Source organism: Rissa tridactyla, chromosome 2 (genome assembly GCF_028500815.1).
Source record: "Rissa tridactyla isolate bRisTri1 chromosome 2, bRisTri1.patW.cur.20221130, whole genome shotgun sequence".
NCBI lineage: Eukaryota > Metazoa > Chordata > Aves > Charadriiformes > Laridae > Rissa > Rissa tridactyla.
The window spans coordinates 79,593,964-79,619,556 of NC_071467.1; positions in this window are offsets into that span (position 1 = coordinate 79,593,964).

Sequence of the window (25,593 nt, forward strand, 5' to 3'; positions counted from 1 at the left end):
TGTCAGAAGCCATCTGCTTTTCTTTCACAAGATTTCCTCCTTTCCCATCACTATCTTGCATGGCAGGGCATTCATCTTAAGACATGGCAGGATTCACAGATTCACCCTAATCTTTTGTTAACTTTCTTGAGGGTTTGTTTGTTGTTGGGTTGTTGTTTTTTTCTTGAAAAAGGTGGAGAAAGATAAGGAAATTATTGTAATAGAAGGCAAATATTTTCAACGTGTAAAAACATCTTTGCCATTTATATCTGGCTGTAAGAATTACAAAGGTTCTTGAGGCCTTAAGTTTCTATTTGGTCAAAATAATGACAAGTAAAAATTTTAGAAAAAAAAATTAGTAACATGAATAGATTTAAATCCAGTAATAGAATTGTCAGATAATTTGTCTTCTAAATGAGTGTATTATAACGAACAATAACAACAACAAATTGTTTAAGCATGTTACTATAGCTGGTTGCCAGTGATTCTTTTCCCATTATGTTAACTAAAAACACAACTTTGTGGAAAGTTTTATCTTCAGGTAAAGGATGAAGCTAGCAGTGGAGGAGCACAGGGAAAAGTCCATTGGTCAGCAATTAGACAAGGCATCTAAAATATGGGATACTAGACACAAGCGCTAGTTGTGTCTGCATGTTCTGAATCAACATAAACCATGTTTAATCTTCGTTTAATCCGTCTTGGAACAGAGTTTGGGGGTTTATTTTCTGAATTTTTTGACAGAAGGGTGAGCATTTCTTGACTGGTTTGACTTGTTTACTTTTAGATCACGTTTAAAATTAAATGTATACTTCGTATGAAGGTTACTGAGATCCTCCATCATGGTCGGGGTCCAGCACCCTCCTTTGTCACACTGAAGTCAATGGAAACTGTCCGTGCTAAGAACGTAACCGAAGTAAAAGTAGGTCTATGAAACAGACTAATGTTTCAGGCAATCTGGAATAAAATCAGGAAAACATGTTTTTTTCCCTTTTTAATAAAATGAAAAGTCATCTAAACATATTTAGTTTTTCAAGTGTAGAGCGATACTTTAAAGAAGTTATTGCAATTATTGTCTTATCACTTTCTAAGAATTATTTAAAGGTGGAATTATGAAAAGAAGTCGACAACACCCACTGAAATATATTTCAGATAAGAAAGAGCATGGTTCTTGAAACACACAGTATGGTGTCTTAATGAAAGCAAAGTGGGAATGAATTTAAATAAGTGATTCACATTCCTTCTCTCTTACTTGACTATGATATTATCTTTAATAAGTCAAGTCAACATTCAATTATAGTAATATTATTTGTATTTTGCATTTTTCCTAAATTGTTACAATTGTTAAATTGTTAATATTATATACAACATCACTTACCTAACAGCAAAGTACATGTAAATCCTGGGATGAGGAAGGCTTTCTGTGCAACAAAGATAAAATGACAGGAGAAGGTTTGCACGGTTGTATTTGCATAAGCTTGTGTCCTGATCTCATGGAAATATGGTTTTTTGCAGTAGTCTCTTAAAGAAACATAAGGTATTTTCTATTCTGAGACACAGCTGGTTTTGACTCAATCTGATTATGAGCAAATTACTGTTGAAGTGCTAAACTTGACTGGCAATAGGAGCATACAATTGAATTTGTAGTACCTGCAGATTTCACAAATGAATCTATATTTGCATTGGAAGAGTCGGATTGTAGGGACTGAAGACAACTCTCAGTTACCTAGGACCCAACTGGGATTTTCTTCTTTCCAGCTTCGTCCATAGATAATCAGATAGGCAGTTATGAACAAAATCTTTCTGAAACAGCTCAGTTAAAAGCTTTTTTGGACCTGCTTGAAAAGATCATTTTAAGAATTGTTATTTAACTAATATCTGCCATTAATTTCCTAAGCAATTTGGTATTTTCAACATTTTAGGTGTTCATGTAAAATTATACAAAAAGGTAAAAATTCAGTTGAATTCAATTGTCTGTCTCAATCACAAACAGTCAGCACTGTTATTCAAGTTATAGTAAGGGGACTGCATTATTTAATAATAAAACCTTATCGAAGTGTTCCTGATTAATGAGCCAGTTGGAATTTTACTCAACTCCAAGGAAAAATATAATGAATGTACTAAGGGGGTGAGAGAGAATGTGGCTGATTATTCCTATCAATTAAAAACATCTAAATTAAAGAGTATTTGGTTTTTTTATGTATGGTTTGGAGGTTTTTGAAAACTTTTTGGTATATTGTCTTTCAGTAGATGGAAGGCCAGAAGTTGAAACAAAATTTAGTGTAATGTAAAAATTGTTCTTTCCACCATCCATCCAGTAAAAAGAAGTTTGCTGTTATAGATTCATATCCTATACGTGCGCAGGCTATACAAAGAGCTGAATGTTCTGAAACATTTTCTAAACCCTAATCCCATGAAAGAAAGTAATCTCAATCTATCTTCATGTGACCCAGTGTTATGAGCAGTACGATGTCAACTCAGCTGCAAATTACAATCTAGTTTTTGTAGTTCAAAACACGTTTATCCCTATTAGTGTCAATTGAAATGTCAAGCCATTCTCAGAATGTATCCCTTAATACATTTAGAGCTGCAAAAGCATTTAGGATTAAGGTATAACACTTACAAAACTGTACTGTACATTTGGGATTCTTTTTCCTTTCCACCATACTTGTGTATTGAATAGGTCCGTTTCAACAACAAAGACCATCCTGCAAGTAGAAATCTTGCCACAGATTCAGAAAATGATGCTGTTTGAATAACAGTTAGTGAAACCTCGTTATACTGATTATCCTTTTATGTAATCAAATTATGTGTGACTTTTACTTCATATTTTTCCACAGTGTAAAAGACAGTCAGAGTTTGAGGAGGCAGTAGATTGAGCATCTAGTTAGACCCCGTATTGCATATGACTGAGATACTACCTATCCTGAACGCGAAATCAGTGACTTGGCATATCTTGCAATTATGGAGTGCTGGCTCCCTTTCTAATCTATCCTCTATCATATTTAGTCAGTATCAGGAAAGATGAAGCTAACTTTGCTTGGCTGTTAACTCCATGAACACCACGCTCCAAAAGTCGCACGCTTCTGCTTTTTCCAAGCAGCATGGCTTTAAGTTCCTGGAGACTGTTGATCTGTTTTCCCAGTGGTCAGGAGACTGGCGCCTCACCTGACACCGATTCAAATCCTTTTTCTCAGTTTTGTTTGACAGTTACAGTAGCAACTCTTGTGAAACCCCAAACCACTGAAGCTCTGTGGGTACACAACAGCTAGCAAGGACTCTACAAGAATTTTCTTGCTCCTCAAAGCTTTTGCTTAGTGTTCTTGTGTGGCACGTACATTAATCTTTTAGTGTACAGGAGGACACTTTGTACTATTCCTTGCATCCGTACCAGGAGTTTCTTGCGTGTGCTCCTGGTGCCTTTAAAGTGGTTCCCCCACCAGTGGCACCGAGGCTGAAGTCACAGATGGGTGCTGTCTGGAGAGCACTGTTTGCAGCATAGACCCGAAGTCCTCCAGCATGCCCTGTACGTACTGAGGCTCAGCAACTACTGTGAACTGTAGTGCTGATATAGATGTAATGTGGACATAGAGTCCTGAAACCCACTTTTCCCCGCTTAGCTCCCTACCAGTGAGTGATGTAGATATTCCCTATTGGAACAAAGGACATTTCAGCCAAGTGGGACAAAAACCAAAACAGCTTCATTCCCTCTGTTTCCTCAGCTAAGCTCTTTTGTAATTCATATTTGTAAGGCAGATGCCTGTTTGTTTCCTGCTTTGACCTGCTGTTTCCTTCAAAAAAATATTGGAGAATATCAGATCATCTGGTTCATGCATGTTAACCAGTCTTAACCACTTTGTACTACAGATTCTCCTGCGTAATTGGATATCTCTAGTCCTATACAGGATTTGTACTAGAGAGACTCTTGTAGAGTTTTCAGTCATAATTTCACTTCCATGAACTAACTTGTTTTGGAAGAGTCATTTTCAGCAATGCAGGAACGTCAATTGCTACAATTTAAATGGCCGTCTACCTAAGAGTAGAACGGATGAGTGTGCAATGGATAGGTACAATGCTGAGTTTTCCTTATGAAAGTCTTCAACATCACGCTTTTCTACATGGAAAATTAGATTTTCACAATGATGTTGTAAAAATGGAAATAATGAAAAAATGAGCAGAACAACCTTTAAACAATTATAAATTGTCCAGCTTGGTACCTCTGTTGAAGGCAGTCACCATTCTTTGTTCTGTGGGATCATTTTCAGCACTGCTTTTAAATGCCTCCAGAAAATATGTGGAGCACATGGGGCAGGATGTGTTTTCCCTCACTTCCTGTTCTCCTCCTACTCTTTTGGTTTCAGGATAGCAGCTGTTGAAAGAAAACTTGAGTTTCTTACTCGATGCTTTTTCAGCAGAAAAAGTAACTGCTTATTTTCGTCTAATCCTGTTATTTAAATCTCTGTATTACTGCATACCTGACCTCCTCCTGTTATTTTTAACTTAGTGGAAAATAGAAAGATATGTTTTATCAGCACCAGCTGCTTAAATTAAAAAGGAAAAGATAACTGAGTTTAGTATTCTATTACCTTTCGTGCAAGAAGAAAAAAATCGAAGTAATAAGCCGTTAAGTAATACGAAGTACTAAGAGGGAAATAAGACGTTTCTAAATCCTAATGTAAAGATTTCCCTTTTTTTAATCAAGACTTTATTAAAAATGTATTTATATTAGATTTATTTAGGCAGTCATTTTGGCTAGATTTTGGAATTCCCACAACTTCTACTGTGGCTATATACTGTGAGAACAACTGGAGATGTTCCAAAGTAGCGTAGTTGGTCCCAGCATCAGTCCTTTTGGAGAGGTGTTAAAAGTATGCTGTGACAGCTCTCACATACTCAACAGCAAGAATACTTTTAAAGTGGCAAAACCTTTTAACCAAGTTGCAAAAAATCTTTGACATTTCCCATGTCAACTGTGTCCCTAAAATAAGTTACTATTGTCACATACAGAGTTTAGATGGCAAATCTTCTTTTTTACTCTAGGATATCAGTTTAGAAAATCGTATTAGATTCAGTGGCCTTTGGTTATGTTTATGTTATTTGGTAATACCTGGGAGATTTTTCAACTGTTATAAAGCAGCAGAGAATAGTACTGTGCTTTTGGAAGTTTGAACGTATGCTGCAGAAAAATGTTGGTGAGCAGCTATCCATCTTTGGATTCTTTTTTCCTATTGTTTATTCCACTGAGTGACTGACAAGATGGTTGCCAATTTAACCTGATATTACATCAAGCAACTGTGTGACACAGTGTAGACTCTGATCTATATACCCTTAATAGGAATTTTAAGTTTAGGGTGGACTTTCACTTTGCAGAGCTGACTCTCTATTTCTTGTAAAAAACCCTATGTGTGAGGGATCTCATCTTGCTGCCATGTCATTTTAGTAATCCATAGTGTCTAAAAAAGAAGCTTTTTTAAAACTACAGGTTTTGTTTTCATACACAGAGCTCAAAAAAAAGAACAACAACTCTTCATAGAATGCAATGTGTGTTTATAAGTATTAAAATGGCAAGCATTAATTTGAACAATAGGTAAATTTTATCTTTCACTTAGGTTTTATATGTAGAAGTAATAATCAGTGTATTACAGTGAAGCAAAATACTTTGATATGTAAAGGATATTTCATCAGTGGTTGTTTAGTGACTTTTCTTCGGGTATAATGTTGCATTAGTCTCTTATAAGGAATGTGATCTGGAACTTTAACATATCTAATAACAATCTCAAGATTCCTACAGTGGTAGGGATAACAGACGTGTTAATATATGTATGAGGCAGTCATTAAAACAGATGATTGAGGGTCAGGATGCTCTGCAACAGGTCTTCACTGGGTCACAGCATATCCATAACTTCCATACAACTTTCCATACATACTTTTTCATTTATAAAATGGTGATATCACACACACTAATGGACTAGACTGAGGTCTTTGGATGAAGGACAACACATAAGCAAGATCCAAAAAATCCCAGAATATAGGCGGTATGCTCCATAGTGGGCAAGTACAGACAGCCACCACAACGTGAACTGCGGTGAAAGGCAGACCATCCTGACTATGGCTGCTATGCTGGTAGGCTTCTCTTCTTCCACGGGTTTGTCAGGTGGTCTCAGCTTTTCCTCTTACAAGTAATTGGCAAAGAAACAGGACATTACTGGAAGAAGTGTGGTTGACAACCACATACTGCATATTGCTGCTATATTTCGTTGTGAAGAATGGCCAAAACTACTGACCATTACGGTCACAGTCCTGACTACTCTTTCGGACCAGCACAGACGGTGGAGGTTTTTTATCCTTCCAGAGCAATGGGGAAGGTTCTTTCACCTACTGTATCACAGGTGCCTCCTCTGCTCTTGATTTCCTGTCTCTCTAGATCTATCATCACCTGATTTCTTTTCACTGTTACTGTCTACCACAGCTAGCTCTGTCATCCTTCAGTTTTCTTTCTTCTGTGCTACTGACCTCTGTACAGACCTGTTGCTACTTTCAGGTCAAATTTCATTGCCAGTACCCTGTTGACTCTAAGCCATACCCCTTTATCGTAATAGACTATAGGGACTTTCATGCTTATTCTTAAGGACACTGTTTTCCTTCTCTGCCCGTCATCACATTCCTATTTTTCTTAAGCAGATGCAGGAAACTATGACTACAAAAGTTACAAAAAGCTTGTGGAACCTCTCCAAGGCATTGATTCATTCATTCAGTGGTGTTCCCTCGATATGTGTCCTGAGAGATCTGGTCTTTGATATTGTCTCTCTTATGCCTTGCTCCTTAGGGTCTGTGTATCTAGGTGGGGTTTATTACTTTTTCTGTCTCTTCTTTTTGTTTTTCAACAATATTCTCAAGAATACCTACATATCCTTTACTTTTCAATCAGCTTTTACATTCCACATGTCCTTACAGTGCTTATTAATATTCTACCATGTTTGAGCAACTAGAACTCATCTGCTTACAAAAACTGATCTACAGGCAAAAAATAAAGCCAGTCCTCTTTGTTAGAGTCATTTATTGACAAGATTCTGAGGATAACATCACCCAATGTTCTTCTAAGCAATACAATGTGGTTTTTGCAGACCCTAAAGACAGCAACAGCTTCAGAAAATGACTTTGATTTTTACACGATATTTTACTGGTAGAAGAAATACACTGATATTAAAAACACCTCGGGTAACAACAAATAACTAGCCACTTGGATTATATCATAATTTAGCATGAAGACTCAAGAACGACTCCTTTCCTGTGGGCTTTTAAAATACTCAGTAATCTTCAGATCTTTTAGTGCTGCTTTGACAGCTTTTATACAACAGCAACCGAGAGAGTCTGCGTATTCTGCACAGAACTCCTAGTATTCAGCAAAAAAATTGAAAGCCAGAATATTATTTTGTCTGCAACACTCTACCTTTCCCAGAGTATCTTCTTGAGCTTTTTCTTGGCAATTTCACTGATGTAGTGCCTTATGTGAGAAGTTGCACATGAGACTTCATTTCACATGATGTTCTTCAGCTGCAAATCTGAAATTACTGAAAAGCACATTTTTCAATAATTATTTTTTCAATAAAGAGGATACTTGAAGAAGACAAAGTGTGAAAGAAAAAAAACAACAAAGCAACTGAACAATTTTGTCTCAATTTTAATCGATTAAAAAATTTATACCTGCTGTAAAAAGCCTGTCAAGATATTCCATAGACCCCCAACCCCTTCCCCTTCCCTTATGCTTCCCTGTTCTGTCTCCATGTGACTCAAGCCAGACCTGTTCCCTCACCTTGAGGCAATCAGAATTTTGCATGACCTATGGATTTGTGGGATGACTTCGATCTAGAGCTCAAAGCAGTCAAAGAGTGGGGAGGTGAGATTTAAAGCCATTTTGTCTTCTGCAAGAATTACATCAGAAAAGCAGAAACTTTCCTAGATATAGGAAAATACATGGATGAATAAAAGAGGTTTCTGAGAGAAATGGCATAGACTTTTACAGCCTACAAAGAACTTCCCCTTAAGAACTCCTGGGGAAAGGACCAGTATTGCATCTTACACAGCACAACACAAAAGACAGCATATTTTCTTAGAAACTGGTGATGTTTTTTTTCATTGCACATTCCCAAGAGTCCACAGATTAAGGTAACTTCCCTTTAAAGTCCATCCTCACATGCCAAGAGAGCCAGCCAATCTAGAGGTCAAGACCTCCTGGTCTGCTGTAGCTCCACATTGGAAAACCCAGGGACGGGGCGGTTGCTTCTGCAGGCAATATTTTAAAGGGTATTTACCTCTTGCTGAGGTTCAAAATCCTAATAAAGATTATTGTCCAGATAACTGTAGTTTCCCATAGAGCAGATCTCATCCTTTTGCAGTGTATCTAAAGACATTAAATATCTCAAATTAGATCTTACCTTCCCTAAAATATTCAGTGTACATAGTTGATATTAATTTTTCTCCTCCTTTCCTGGTATATGGAGAACAGGACTAGATAGCAGGTGCACAATGTGTACACATGGATGGCTTAGAAGTGTGCTGTCTGTCAAACATGATCCTCAGAGAGTAACCTTTTTGTGCTTACGTTGTTTATCTCTTCCCGTAGGACTGATTTCTAACAGGTTGCTTTTCACCTTTTACTTGCACAACTGCACACCGCATTTCTCACTGCTGAATTTGTTTTGTTGGATCATTTCTGCAATTTGTCAGAGTCATTTTGAATTCTAATGTTATGTCTCAACATACTTGAAGCCTCACCTGGTTTTCCGTCATCTGTGCATTTAATACGTTTGCTTTTTTACTTTAATGTCAAATTCATTAATGTCAAGATTTAAGTAAAAACAGATTCTCAGCAGACCTCTTCTACCGTGGGCAGTAATTCATTGATAGCTACCCTTCTGATTACAGTTTTCCATCAAGATTTACAACCCACGCTGTAGCAGATTTTATCCAGATCGTCCTGTAATATATTTTGTCTAGATCACGTCTCCCTAACCTGCTTATCAGAGTATCATGCACAACATCATTGGAAGTTTTATTACTGTCATGATATGAAACACGTTTCTGTGTCTCCATTCTATCTACAAGCCTCATTACCCCACTGCAGAATAAAATTATATTGATTTGACACATTTAATTTTTTACAAATCCACATTAGCTGCTATTAATCCTGTAACCTTTCAGTCTCTTCTCTGCTTGCAAATGGTTTAGTTACTTGTATCAAGGTTACTCAGGGTCCACAATGAAGCTGAAAAATCTGTAAAATCCCCATTAAATCCTCCAGCTCACTTCCTTTTACTGTTTTTAGGGTTAGCCTGCATTTAGGCTGCCTCTTGGCCCTATGAATTTTCGAAAATAATTGCTAGCGAATATGTTTATTTCAGCCAGTTTCATAAATATTTTAGAATGAAATTTATCAGAGCCAGTGGATCTCCAAACAGTTGTCTTACCTAAGTGTATTCATACCTGTTTTCCCCTTGCTGTAGGCTGAGATCTTATCCCACTGGTGTGAAGTCATCAATTGTGAAAGCCAGGGCTGACAGATGGGAGATTTTGGGGATGCAAGATTCAAAAAGGGCACAAAATACATGGGCTTTCTAAGCTAGTTAGTAGTTTCCTTCTCCATTGGGTAATGAGCCAGGTTTTTTTTTCTACTCTTCTGCTAGCATGCTGTGCATTTGTTATTGTGATATGTCTTGTTGGTTTCAAGGGTTTTATGCCCTGGTCTTTTGTTTCCACATGCTCGCCTGTGTTATTTTGTGCTCATTTTTAGCAATATCTGATTTAGTCTTTACTTCCTGAATTCTTCTTTTGGTTGAAGTAACTGAAGAATTCATTAGTTAAATCGATGACTTCTTATCCTTCCTCTTCACTGCTCTATAAGATTGTGCGAAAATATGTCTCTGGCTTAAAAGTCACATGTAAGGTGACATTCTTTCAGAACAGGTGATGGCTACACAGAAATGGATGTGGTGGATACAAATTTAACAGAGAAAGATATATAGCTAATAAAATAAAGAGTTAGTTAGCTTTTTCTAAATCAGCCGCACATCTCATTTACATAGCATGCAGAGTCATTGGAATTGCTGGAGTTCATCAATTAAATATTTTAAGATTAATACAATAACCTTGTCTAGGAGAGCATTAATGCCTTTTTTGTCTCTCACCTGTTTTTATAAAGTCTGTTTTATAACGCTACAACTAGTTCATTAACTCTGTTTTGCAAACAGTGCTAATACTAGTCAATTATACTAGCTAGCATTTGACAAGACCTAGGAACACTTTACAGATTACCAACTGAGTCACTACATGAGCAGAAATTTACAGATAAGAACAATGCTGGCATTTCCATTTCTACGAGTTTCTGACTGTTTTTGTTTTGGTTACTTACACACACATGCCCATACGCAGGACTCATCAGCTCATTGTGGCTTGAAAGTTGACTCAGTCTGGCAACTGATGCATCCACAGCAGATCAGCTGTTTCTTCGTTAAAAGCTGTCACTACAGCCTGTAAGCATTATTATAATTAACACTGCAGAATTCAGTATTGCTGGACAAGGGCGGGTCCCCTTATGTTGAAAGCATTAAATAGCCTCAGTGTTTACAAAATAAATGACATCTCACAAGGCACAGTATCGTGGTCCTTTGTAATTATTAATGTTTTCTATTTATTTTGGAGAAAAGATGACCATTCACTCTACAAAAACAAATGATTTAACAAATAATGTGCAAGGAAAATAAAAAATCTGCAGTTCATGCTGTCCTACATGCAAACAGTGAGCAACAAAGGAATGTATTACGTGCCTCAGGCTGTGAAATATTGCCACATATTTCACATGAGAAGAAAGTCTTTGAGGGTCAAACTGACCTCCCATCCGTCTTCTGTGATTTGGTCGGAAGAGAGAACTCATCAAACCTCCTTATCCTGAGATCCACAGTGAAATTCCCATAGCGCTACAGCACCTGCTTGTAGACAGCATTTTTTTTTTTTTTACAGTATCTTTGGTCTCAAGACCTTTTGTAACCTTCTTTTTCTGGTGGATTCACCTCTGATGTGCCTGATTCAGAGGTGCAGTTGCCCTTCTGCAGAGAAATTCCTTACCATTTCAGGAGAACATGCCATTGCACAAAACAGCTCTCTATCAAACTCTGCCCCCTTCTTCATGAAACTTTCCCCATGCCAAGAAGAACATAAGGAGCCTTTATATTACTGAAGGTTGAATATGTATTTCAAATTCACAGAGTTTAGCTCTAACAGAATGTAATGCTCCCACAGGCATTGACTGAGAGTAAAATGGGCTAGGTTTAATTTCTAGTGTTTCTTATTCGTACAATCAAAGAATATACAGGGGAAACTAGCCACTAACTAGGCACCACTTTGCTTTTGGGAGGCACAGCAGAGCTGGTGTTGTTGTTTGTAGCGGCTGCGTTGTCTGCTACTCTTCTTCCTGCTCTGTCAGAAGCTATCTCTACCACAAGGCAGAGGAAAAAGGTGAGACAAGGAAGGCTGGAAATTGTCTATCAGCTTATCGGATGTGTGGGCATTTTAGAAACCTCTTCTGTCCTCCTCTGAAGTTCTCCTAAAACCAGGGGGGGCAAAATAATTGTTTCTTCCCACCACATGCCCATACCCTTGCAAGCACGCACACATGTACACCTACATCTAACATGCCAGGAGGGAAGACATAGAGAAACACATTCACTGCCCTGGGGGATGTCATTCTCCTATTATTTCAGTGGCAAGATAGGCACCTGGAATTCCTTTACCCCACACCTGTGTATGAAAGGAGAAGGAAGGACGTGGTTCTAAAAGTGCACCTCAGTTAGGCAGGTTAAGAGTTTCTGAACCCCACCTCAAAGGTCCTGGAAAGCACATCTTCGCCACTTTTGGAGCCAGGGCTGCTCAGTCACATCTGCTGGCAGACAGTAACAGTAGCCAGGAAGAAAAGCAGGAAACAATGAGCAGGGCTCAAAGGAGGAAACAAGGCACCCCAAAACGACTGGGGAGCGTCCAGCACTCTAAACAACAGGTCAATGTCCCCCACATCTCAGAGACCTTGACCACCCATGTTGCGTGGGTGCTCGCAATGAGCTAGGAGCAGGCAGCAGAGGGGCTGGGATGGAGATATGGGCCGTACGTGCTCTGGATGTAGTCAAACGGTGGAGAGTATGCAGCCAGCATAAGAGCTGCTATCACCTCTGCTGCTATCACCTCTTCCCCCTCTTGTCTGCCTGATTTTCCATGCAGTGGCAGGACTTGCGCCTGATTGCGTTAGAACAAACATTTTTTTTGTGTTGTAAGATACAGTCAGGTATCATTTTGGACACCATTTGGCAGCTCCTGGAAAACAAATGAGAGTTTTAAATCTAGACACAAAATGAAGCTAGTATTATTTTCAAAGGGAAAAACGCTGTAAGGTTTTTCATCTTATGTTTGAAAACCATCTTATCAGAATGTGCCAGTGGTTAATTTTCCTGACATTTTATGTGTGTAACACAAAAGGACAATAAAAAATTGGGAAAGGTAAAAACAATCATAGATTGTTAGATAGACCATATGGTGAGGGCAGACCTTGAAGAACAATAAAGTCATCATCTTCTGGCCTTTAATGTTCATTTGTTTTCCTGTTTATTTGTAATGTGCCCTGTGGCAGCATTATAAATCTTCCTGTGTAATAACTCTTACTACTTCTTTTCTTGCAATTACAAAAGGTGGTTTATGTTTATCAGCCATTCCAGGCAACACAGATCCTATCTAATGTATATCTGGAGCAGTAAAAAGATTGAGTGTATCAGTGCCTCATATAGTGTGATACATAAAATCAAACATTAATAAAGGCTTTTGACAATCTCCATCTGCTTGATCTTCACACTTCTCCTCTGCTTTCTTAAGAGATAAAATCTTGAAATATTTCAGCATTTCCTCTAACTCATGTAGTCTGCCAATTTTTGTGTGGATCAGAAGATCTCAATTTATGAGTTACTTAGTCCTATGACCAGAGCAGAGAACAGTGTTTTTGTTGGGGTCATGGGTGTTACTTTTGTGTGTCTCTAAAACATACAGAAAATATCTTGGAGCACTTCTGAATCTGAGGATGAGTTGCTGCAAAGAGTTGACTGTAGGGTCATGGAAAGCCGTGGAAAGTGTGATTACATATACTGAGATGTAGGAGGAAAAAAGATTGAGAAGCTCTTGAATAGAATATCCAACTATAAGGCTCCACTTGAGCTGAAAATAGAATTACCATTTCACTGTTACAAGTATAAAGTATCAGTGCAGTTTTTCTTGATGCAGTTTGTTGAATGTCCATCTGAGCAGCTAAAGAAAAGGAGCTGCAGAACTTGATCACAAGAACTCTCTCTTCATAAGTGTAACCTTTTAAAACATAAATTGCATCAAGAAAATTTAAAAGTAAGTATCTAAATTTATATTTTTGTCTCTATATTTAGACCCCTGACTTAGCAACTACATTTCATAATTATGCTGTCCCCTGCTTCAAAACTAAAATCAGAATTTACAAGGTTTAAAAACCCCAGAAAATAGGAAGCACGAATCCATAGGCTGCAAATGATCAGGTTTTCCTTGGTTCTAGTTCTTGCTTGTCTTCCACACATTACTTGCTGCTTTCCTGTAAGAACAAGCATTAGGCTACAGTGTCATGCTCTCAGTGAGTTTAATGTAGGGAAAATAGATTTAAGGTTCATACAGGAGAAAAAATATTAAAACTATATATTTTGATATGTGAGGAAATGGCCTTGCAATTAAACAGATCTCAAAAATCTTCATATAAAACAGTGAAATCCTTGAAACAATTCAACCCTTGCCTTGTAATAGTTCTTTTTTATATAAGTAATTATTTTCTTCCATTTACTAAAAATAGTATTAATCTTATTTTTGGAAAGACAAAAAAATGATAATTGGAACTTGTTCCCATCATGTTATGAGTAAGAATTAAGTGATATTATGAACTGCCTTAGCCTAGGTCAAAATTTTATTCTTCATAAAGATGTAATCTCACGTCCCACAGAGATGAAAAGTCACTTAAATGATTGTACTCTACTATGCTTTTATAGGTGATGCCATATATGTCACAAAGAACATTTTCTTTCAATTTTAAATTTTTATGGATCCTAATTCTGACATATGTTAGGAAGGGGGAGTGTATTTTAAGAAATAGCGTGTCTTAGAAAATAACTCTATCTGTAGAATAAATGTCTTATGAATTCCTTTTCATTTAATCAAATTGTTTCCTGAATGTTTACAATGTAACACAGCACTTCTTAAGAGCATCAAAACCAAGTAGTACCAAAACAAGCTATTTATGCTACTTATGAATGAAGATCAAGCAGACAATTTTATTTTTGTTAATTTCCTTAAGGAAGAACTGCTTCCCTAAAACTGTAGCCTGTGGTTGCATCAACAAAGGAACAAAATACTTATATGATCTACTAAAATGTCTTTTGTTCTCAAGCAATGCTTCCATATATCCTGCTAGGTCAAATTTCATTTCCATGTTCTTCTATTTTATGATCATTGAAATTCTTTTATTCTTTAATAACTGAAAAGAAATTGGGTAATTGTCGTTCTATCTTAGAAAATGCATTGCATTAAATTTTCTGTAAATTCTAAATCTGCATATCTTCTCCCATATCTGTTAGGACAAAAATTTACAGTAAAATGATAGTTGAAATAAAAGGTAGAACCATGTGTTCTCATAATCCAGACAAAAAGTGTTTTTCAAACTCGGATTGTTCTTATGCACAATTTTGATTACAATGTTAAAAAATATAGATTCTGAGGGGGCAGGGAGGAGGAAGGGGGAATTTAAAATTCAAGGGTAATTAGGGAGGCAACGTGCTAAATCATCAGATACTGGTCTGCTGTTGAAGCTACCATCCTTTTTCCATTCATAGACTGGGGATGATCAAACTGTAATTTTTTCATGTGTATTAATGTGTGCTAGCATCTTTATTAAGCCACAAGGAATTCTCATGGTAACAAGATCATTTCTCCAAAAGACAATGAAACCTCATATACACTTTACTCTCCCTGCTGCTTTCTCTCTCCCCCCTGCTGTCATCCACTTGGATGTTCCTCACTAATGAAAAGAGGTAGAGAAAGACCTTCTTGCGTTGTCTGGGCAGGCTTTTCAGTGAGAGTAAATGCATGTGACAGCACACCAAAGGGTCACTGCTTCTATCATCCTTGACACTTCTACCATTGTGCTTTAGTATAGGGCTCACAAGTGGACTTTACCTGCCCAATCGACTCATTATTGTTATTTATTTCCTTCTCATCTCTGTGGATCTCATATTCCATGACTCTTAAAAGAGAGCTCTTACCCATATTCTTCCTTCCAGGCCTTTACCAAAAGACAGAACAGGATAACTCTAGTTGTTTTCCTGAGCCTTCTTCAGACTAAGCAAAGAGCCTCTCCAGTGCTTTCCTCCCATTTTCTTGTAATCCCTAATTCTAGTGTCTGGCAGAGAGTCCCATTTGTACTGAGTCCCAAAAGTGCTTGGAATATGAGTACTGCTGATTTATCTGAAATCTATCTGAAATTATCCATAAATGGATAGTCATAAACAGATGTGTGTGTGCATGCATATGTCTGTGTATTATAGGTATAAACAAAGGAGATCCCCCATTCTTATGGTAACAGCAGTGCTTCAAAGATCTTGAAAATCGAGAAAACAGAAATATCAACAATTTTCCTGAGCAAAATTAAAATGTCTTTTTTATTTATGAATGCTACTTTTTGCATAGGAACTTCACCTGCAACAAGACAGTCCCACTCCTGCTAACTGCAAATCTCCTCTTCCTTGTTTTTAAAACTAAAACAAAGACTAAGAACAAAACCAGTAACTATCACAGAAGAGGTTTTCTGGGTGAATGGTTTCTGTCAGCTTCCTCTGTGCATTTTACAGACTAAGATGGCCTTTGTAGCAACCTCCTGAAAGCATAATCTGAACTGTTACAAACAGTGCATAAATTCCTTCTGTATTTAATCAGTTGATTGTCACTTTGCCTTTTTTTCTGAACTATGATGTTTTGTCCATTATAACATTCATTTCAGCCAGATGGATAAAAGTCTGAGGATCCCTATCCATGAATGAGTATATTCCTATAGCACCATCATGCGAGTGCACTGCTGAATCAAAGATCAGAATTCTTGTGGAAAATCAATATGTTGTTTCATTTGAAGTGAAATATCACCTTAGCTTCCATTTATGTAAACCTCAATGCTCTTTGGAGATTACTTTGCACAACCTTTTTTTCAGAATATAATGAAAAATTAATTCAAATTGGCTAAGCGTTGTTAGGAACCAAAATCTGGTTGAAGAATTTTATATATAGGAGATAATACTGACAATAAACTTCAGGTACGAGAGTGGTTGGTCATACTGCACAGAATGATTTTTCCTTATTTTCAGTCTACTTAAATCATTTAACTCCATCATAACTTGCACATATTGGGTACAGAAGAACAATAGTTGAAAATAATAAACTCAGTGCTGATATAAAGCATTTAATAAGGAGTTTAGTTCTTGCAATTAAAGGATATCATACATTTTGAACATTAGAGGCTAAAAAAATGTGAAATCATTTCAGTTGAACAACCTTCACAGTGATTTGAAAACATTAGGAAATGAACAATTCATGGCCAGTTAGTACTCACATTTTACAGTAATGCATACTTTCAGGAATATGAAACCAAATTGCCTCATAACATAGTTTCAGAATACAAATGTACTAGCAACTAAATATATCATAGTGTCAGCTGGTAAGGAAACACTGCTTATCCAGCTTGTTGAAGATTCAATAATCAGTATATATCAGTGCTATTTCACTGTGATGAATGACAGCTGAACAACTGGCCAACTGAACCCCCTTCAACCATAAAACAAGCTATCATAAAGCAGATATGTTTATTTAAATCCTTGTTGATACAGGATTTAAATAGTTGTGTCATCTAAGGAGGAGACAAGCCATATATTCATATAATAAAGAGAACTGTGTATTAATATAAACCGATATGTGATATTATACTGGGTGATGCAAAAATTACCCAGTGATGTATCTGACTCAAAACGCTTAAACTTTACCTGCTAAAATATAATTAAATTCTTAAGTTGAGTCATATGCCCTGGAATGAATTCTGTCTAAAATAAAACATAAGAAGAAATGGCTGAGTGAGGTAAGAAATAAGACTGTGGCAAGACCGTGGGAAGTGCATGATAATGCAAAAGGAAGGTGAAATAACCTGAATCATGTATTCAGTAGGCAGTGGGGAACAGGTCTGAGGAACAGAGATTTGTAAATAATTCATGGCGAAATTACCTAAGCGTTAACAAGATCATATGATTTCAGAATAATTTCACTTTGGACTGTATTTGTGCTGCAATCCCACTACATATGAAAGGAAGAGGAGTTTTTCATATACCATGGTAACCTTTTACATTGAAAAATACAAAATGTCCTTTAACCCATAGAAATTATCGTTCAAGCATGATCAGTAAGACCCTCACTGTCTTGCACTATTTGTATGATGGTAGATATACATTGCGTAGTTCTCCGTAAGCCCCCCACCCATTTATCAAATTAAAATATATTTTAAGCTATCATAGGACTATTTAAAGAGAACTTATATTTCAGTTACATTCTCCATCAGTAGTCATGGGGGAAGCATAGAGTCTGTGGTTCGCTTACAGCAAAATGTGGTTATTCTGAGCAGCGTTCATTAGTCAGCAGCAGCTGTATTCTGGCAAGGAAAGCAAGGGCAAAATCTTTTCCAGGAATGGACGAATGCAGATTGGACAACTGCTGCTGTAGTGTGAACAGTGTCCTTTGTCTCCGTGGTCTGATGTCCTCTTATTTCTCAGCCAAGTCTCTGCTAGCTTCTCAGACCTTCTGCCGTAGCCCACGAAGGGTAGTTTGTTCGGCGGCACGATTTAGCAGATGTGGAATCACACTGGATAGCCCTGTTGTACTTGAGCTTCTGTACAACTTCCTTTATTCCAAAAGGATAAATAAGCCTAGAGGATTATCAATATTCATATGGCAATTCCGTTGTAATGGTGTGTCAGATGATACTTGAAGTACAAGAGATACTTATACTTTGTTACCAATTCACAGAAACTAGGAAATACATGTAAAATAAGAAATAATGATTTAAAAAAAAATAATCAAAAAGCATCAAAGACCTTTTTTATGTAAGAATCTACTAGTTAATATCTAATATGTTGTCATAGGGACATATGTCATAGGAGAGAAAAAGGCTATTTCTGTTTTTCAGTTCTTTGAAAGACGCTAGTTTTCTTTTTCTTTTTTAAGAAACACACATGGGGAAACTGAAATCTGGTAATGCAGCAGAAGTAGGAATTTTATTTTTTTTAATAATTTTTAGCATCCATGGCTGGAGTTCAATCACAGTAGATTCTACTACCAAATTCCTTCCCCTGGATCCTGGGAAGTTTATAGAGAAGAAAGGTCTCACATTAATCAGAAAGGGGTTTTTGCTAACTTTTAACAAGCTAATCTGGTAACACCCTTAGGGAGGTAAATTCAGGGCTCACAAACAGAGGCCAAAGTCTCTGGAGTGAAAAAAATAGTATTGGCCTTCCTAATGGTTGGATTCTGTGTCCACCTGTTCCTTTCAAACTGACTTTTTAAAGACCATTAAAAAGGCAGTGATTAAGGGCAGATGTTGAACAGGCTGTGTTTCCAACACTCCAGTTTTGGTTCATTCATTTCCACGATGCTTTTTCGTACCAAAGGTGGCTTCAGTACCGTCCTTTTATGATATCCACAGGCTGATATAATCTGTTCTTAGGCTATTTTTTCTCTCTTTTCTCTCTCTTTTTTACTTTCCCCCCTCAGTATATGTTATTAACGGTTACCGGAACATTTTATAAACTTTCATTGACCTTGCAGCACTTGAGCTCGCAACTGGGATAGACCTCATGAGCCTCAGTTATTACAGTCGTCAGAAATATATCCGTTATTTTCTCAGTGTAAAGCTGATTCAATACTATAGTTAACAAAATTGAAAAAAATGAAAGCACTTGCTGCTACATTGCTGCGCTTGACATTTCTAAATAATCTTAGAGCTTCTCTTGTCATTTCTACTGTTCCTCAAAGGTCCAGGCTCTGGGAAGTTTAGTCAGGGAAGTTTACTCCATTATGCAGGAGACTACATATATTTTGGTCGAATCTGGACTAGCTTCTCACAAAAAGTGAAGATTGTTGTTTTTCTTTGTGGTATTGCATAAAGATAAAACTTAATATCATATCTCATGAACCTAAGCTGCTATGTTTGCTGATGACTAAACTCTTGAGTTATAAGTAAGACTTTCCTGAAACTCTGAAGTAATGCTTGACACTGGAATTTTGCTAGGACTTAGCTAGATAATGGCCTCATCCCTTCTTGAAACAGAACTGATTCAGTAATGTACTCAGCATGTTGCTTCTGTAGGGAACCCTAGAGCACAAACAAGTTGTTTAAAGATGCTTATTACAGATGGTGTGGGAATCAGTCCAGACACAAAAGAGAGGGAACCCAGCTATTATTTCTCTTGTACTTGATCTTGAAGTCTAGAAAGGAAAAACTTGGAGAAAAGTCACTTTAAAAACTCAGCAGGAGCCTTGCCTGACTAAGGCCTGCACTGTTAGGCCCATAATTGCATAAACTGTTAATTAAATAAGACAACTAATGACAACTGACTGACAGGAGCTAAGCAGAAGTAAAGAGCTGCTGCTTTTTGGGACTCTGCCATATGTAGTCTTCATCCCACTCCAGCAGCAACTTCCCATGTTTCCCTCTCCTCACTGCTGAATGCAGGCTCAAACTAATAGCTCGGGATTATTCCTGGGTTTGGCTTGCTAGTTCCTGAGATAAAGAAGAGCAAGTCTTTTTGTTTCCTGAGGAACAAGCTTTGCTGTGCTGGAGAAGTAAAAAGAGAGTCACGTAGGAGACGGGGTGACAAGAACAAGGAGAAAGAAGACTCTTTCCAGCAGAGGAAGAAGAAAATGGAGGCAGACAGAGGCAGGAATTCCCCCAAAAGGTGAATGATGTCAAAGAGATTGTAAGAGAAAACTGAAAGTTAAATACTTGGGAAATACAAGGGCCTGTTGCAAACATCACAAATCTGTGTAAGTTTTTGCTAGTGGGGACTGCTGCTAAAGAACTGACAGTCCCAAAGCCAAAGCAGAACCACAGAATGGAAAAATGCCCTCCAGACAGAATAAGAAAGGTGGATATAACATGAAAAAAGAAAAAGACTCTGATGGAACCAGAAATCTACTAATTGCTATTATCGAGGACAAATATTCCCACTGAAATGGCTCAAGCATGACCGAGCTAGATGTTAAAAGGAGCAGAGGCCCTGAATTAATACATTAGTCAAATTAATTTTGGGAAAGCATCGCAAAAAATTAGTACCCTGCAACAACATAAAAATACTGTATAGATTCCAAGAATATAAATCTGTGGTTCTTCATATTATAAATACTACAAGTATTTATATTTGTGTACTTACTAGATTTTTAATTTCCTAGGTATGGATGGCAGAAAAATATATTAGCAAGAACAGCACTGTCATTTCTGTTTGGGATAGCTCAGAGATTTTGTCATTAAAGAGTGACACAATGTCAAGAAATTAAGCTATTCCAGAAGGCTGATAAGTACTAAGTACACAATCCAATACCTTGAGCTTGTTCAGATTAAATTAAAAGGAAGGATAAACAAACAGGCTACTAAAAATGTTTTCTAGTTAAAAATCATGGATTTGAGGTATAGAAAGGAATTCAGAGAGGTCAGACCGAAAAGATTTGTGTATCAAAGGCTCTGGAATGATGTGAAGGAAACATTCACAGAGTACTTGGAGTTTGTTGCCAAGCACGAGGGAAATTCTGTAGGGGAGAGCTCTAGATTTAGCTGGATAACTAGACAGCTGAAACAGGATACTGAGATAAAACTGGAATCCTGTGAGGATGAAAAAAAAGAGAAAAGATTGATCATCAGGGAATCATATCAGGGAGATCAGGAAGTTAAGAAAGATGATGATAATTAACCACAGTCAAGCTCATCCCGCTAAGTGATGAAGGGGTCAAAATAACCACAGGTTACTGGCAGGCTTCAGCCTAAATTAGTGCTCGGCTTCTGTTTGCAGAAAATGGGACATTGCTGAATATGCAGCAGCAGTAAGATGGCTATGAGAACGAAGGTATGGAAATGGAAACTGAGGCATCTGAAATGACAGGAAAAATTGAGGAGGTCAGTACCTCCTCATCAGGTGCACCCTCCGTGGACTAACTGGTGGGATGGATTACCTCCAGTTTTTAGATTTCTGACTACAGAAGCATAGGAAAGTGCACAAATTAGTCTGGTAGCAATGGTTTTTACTAAAAGCCTGATGTTGTATGGCATCAAAAATAGTTCATGAAGCCGTAACTTTTCAGAAGGAAAAAGTTATCTAGACAGCCGCAGAGAAATTACTTTGACCTCTGCAGCGTGCAAAGCTTGGAATATATTGTAAAATAAAAAGCAATTAAGAGTAGAGAGGCAAATAGAAATTGGTATAAAATGCAAGAACAAGAACGTCTTACTAGTAAGGACTGATAAAGGAATTTTCTTCTATAAATGAAAGGTTCATGAAAAGGAAATGGCAGTGGAGGAGAACAGTTTGAGTTCATCAAGATAGGTTATAAGTTATCAGTGTGATGTGGCCCAGAGAAAGGAAATACAATTAAACATATCAGAAGAATTTGCAGGAGAGTAAGAAGTATTAATGCAGGGCCCTAGAAAATTGTCTTGAAGGGTACTACATATATTGTGATCATCCACATTCAAGAAAATGGAATTTGTATTAAATGGAGTACAGAGACTGCTCAGAGAAAGGGCAGAATTTTCTGCAAACAGTGACTAACAGAATATGGTGTAATAGTCTCACTAAACAAAGACTGAATGACACACACTTGATCCCTCTGTGAGAAACCTTCATTTCCCTCTCTGCTTTTCTTGAGCAAAAACTGTGGAGGAGTTTCTAAAGCCAAAAGATAATATTGGTACAAGAAAAAAAAAATAGCTGTATGCTGTGCACAAGTAAGTTTATGTAGGAACTAAGAAGATATTCTTTAACAAAATGAGACTTTGAACCATCTTTCCAGTAGGAAGTGAGGTGAGAAAACTCAACAGTTTTCAGAATAGAATGTTGTTGCTATACGAAACTATTCGACCCTTCTCTAATCTTATTTGTAAAATAAAACATATGTTTGAACAAGGGAAGAACATAAGCCTTCCGATTGTCACAAGTATTAGATGCTCCATGAATTGATTCATAAAACATTTTAAATATCTATTTTTATTCCAGTTGTCAAATGTAGTGAAAATGCACTGAAATGTTCATTGACCACATAAGATTAAATAGATCCCTGTTATATTTTAGTAAGGGAATCAGAAAGTATAGAAAAAGTTGAATTCTTATAGGTCATAATTTAGTGACAAGAAGTAAATAACAAAACATCTCCAGCAATATATATGTATTAAACTGACTACTACATACCTGTATATAAATATACTGATTGATATATGCATACCGGTTAGTTCTTTTGCTGAAGCTTGCCGTCAGGAGTCACACATTTATCTAAAAGATCCTGACAGCCATAGAAAGATGTGTCCAAGTGGCAACTAGATTCTTACAAAGCCTTTTTTCCAGGCAGCAATAAAGACTGACTTTTGTGTCAGTGGCAGCATGAGAATGATGCATTCCTTGTGCAAAAAACGAAATGAAATATACTATAGCTGTGCTTAGCGCCTTCCGTTCCCCAAAAGACACCTTTAGTCATTTCAACAAATCCCAGTGATACTGTATCCTATCAAATAGTGAAAATGAGTTCATAAGCCAAGCTTGACATTATTGCACTTCTTATTGCAGCACATATACATGGTGGAGGGAAGTATTTTAGATGCAGTCTGTCTTTCTTTTTTCCTTTTGACAGCTAAGCATTTGGAGCCTCAGCATCCGATGGCTGAGCCTCTGTCTTGGCCCTCAAAGGTCCTTTGAAGGAGATGGCCAGGTCTGTAAAAGACTCCGGCACTCACAGGTTAGTGACTGCGTGCTAAGCAAGCAGGTCCCAGGAGCAGTATCTGTTGCTCAGTGGTAAGCATATATATACACACAATATTTATATATGTCCATATATATATGGACTGTATACCTACAAATGCATATATACATAGACACAAACACATATATACTGCATATGTGATTCAGGCAGAGGTGGAGGATCGTGCAGAGGTAGTTCAAAAGACCAGAACACCAACTGAAAAAATGTTTTCAGAACATATTGATGTCACCCGGGGTCTGAAGCAGCTGCGTCTTTGCTTGGAGCAGTTTCTGAGGCACCTGAACACCATCGGGACGCACTAGCTATTTTTCAAGCATGCCTGCAGAAGCCTTATATGCCACTTCTTTCTTGATGAGTTTTTGTTTGCTCAAACCAAGACCTGAGTCATAACTCTAAATGTTTAGCCAGGCGGGATTAGGTAGGTGAATTTTTGGAGAACTTTCAAGTTAAAAAACAAAAATGGAAGAAAGCTCTAGCAGGCTTTGTTTGCTCCAAGGCTATCTGGTAACCTGGGTGTCAGAATCTGCCTACCCCTGTTGCAGACATTTACAGGGTAAATAAAAATTTGGATTACATTATGATAAAGAAGAATATTGCTTAAAAAATGAGTGCAAATATGTAACTCTCTTGCCCTCTTTTTTTCTTTTGTAATTAATTTAGATCCATCATGAGGACAACTTTATTACAGAAATCTTGCACTTTATTTCTCTTCCTGATTAGTGAAACAAACTTTAAAGAAAAATAAGCCAAAATTCATTGAAAATTAGTAGAAATTTTAACTTCTGAAAAGTAAATGGTCTATACTGTTCTTTGAATAATTTGTTTGATAGGTACTTTTTTTCCTTCATGCCTAGTTTATTATTTATTTCAGGTACTTGCATTAGAAAGAAATGTTACCCTCTGTTTAGTAAAACAAAATGGGCCTCATGGATGGATATTTTCTTAGATCTGAAAGAAGTTAAGGCAGATGAGACTTACACTGTGTTTTTAACACAGGATACGCTGAATCTCACACCTGTAGTTGCTCCAGGGCATGAATTCATGTAATGACAGACTTCAGGAAAACTTTCAGGCCTTTCAAGACGACTGAAGCTCAGCACCATGAGAAACCTGCTGGTCTGTAGTGTGGAGAAACATGGAAAAATGCTCTACTGTAAACAGGCAGAAGCATTTGTGGCAACTGTAAATGACAACAGCTTTCACACTGCTCAAACGCTAGCTTATTTTGTGTGTGTATTTGTGTGTTTGTGTGACTGTGTTCCTATCTGACTTTGTTGGCTGGCTAAGATATGTGTATTACACCTCTTTTAGGGAAAAAGCTATCTTTCAGTGCCTTCAGAAGCCTCTCTCCACCATCTCCACAGATGTGCCTTAACGATACAGTCTGGTCTGCAGTACTGCAGTTTTCAAAACGTCAATTTTGGCATAATAGTTATTAATACTAGAATGGGCTCTGTGCTACATTAAATCCTCTTACATTCTACTGCTTCTCTGTTTTTACTATATTGCTTATTGGGGTGGCTAATTTTAATTTAACACATTTATCCAAAACAAAGTATGGCCTAAATAAAAACCAAAAACAGAGAGACATATTTATAAACAAATTAGATAATGTTTGCAAAGTACTCAAAATGTGGTTTGCTAAATCAGCACTACATATTATCAACCTGAAATAATTAAATCATAAATAACTAGGATTTCTTGTAATTCTGCTTCACATTATGCACCCTGGCAAATTGTCAAGAACCATGACTGATTCCAGCTCTTCACCAAAGCATGGCATCTCCCATTTAGCAGGAAATTAAGTTACTTCTATTTTTCACCAACAGGTGGTACTATGAATTTCTATATTCCTTAACATATTCATATTGTAATATGGATTTTACTTAAAGTGGAACTTACTCTTAGGGAAACTACTTAGGAATTCAATTTTTTTGTTAGTAACTAAATTAATTTCTACTTTCTAATGAAAAAAAAAATAAAATGCCCACATATATATAACAGTTCTGAAAATTTTACTGGTTTGCTGGCATTTTTATGGGACTTGTAAAAGATTTTTGGTATCATAAGGCACAGCTTGATACTTCGTCAACAGCTAGCCATGATTAACAGTCAGTATATAATCTTTAATGTCCCCTCTTTTTCTTGGGCAATCACATTCTGTATTTTGTGCTAGATACATATAAATTCTGAACCCTCCCTACTTTTTCAGTTACAAAGTACTTACTGCCTGAAAATATCAGGATATTAAGAACTAAAAGATTAAATTGTAGTCCAATTCAAAACTCATAATTTGCTCTCTTTAAGTACAGCATACAGTGGGAAATAATACATAACAAAGTAGAAACCAGAATATGGAGTAAAAGGTACAGGTAAGAATAAGCAGAATTTTAGTTTTGATTTAAATTGACAGTAGACAGGAAAACATTCTGAATGATGATTCTCTGGAAAGTGTTCCAAGTTTTATGT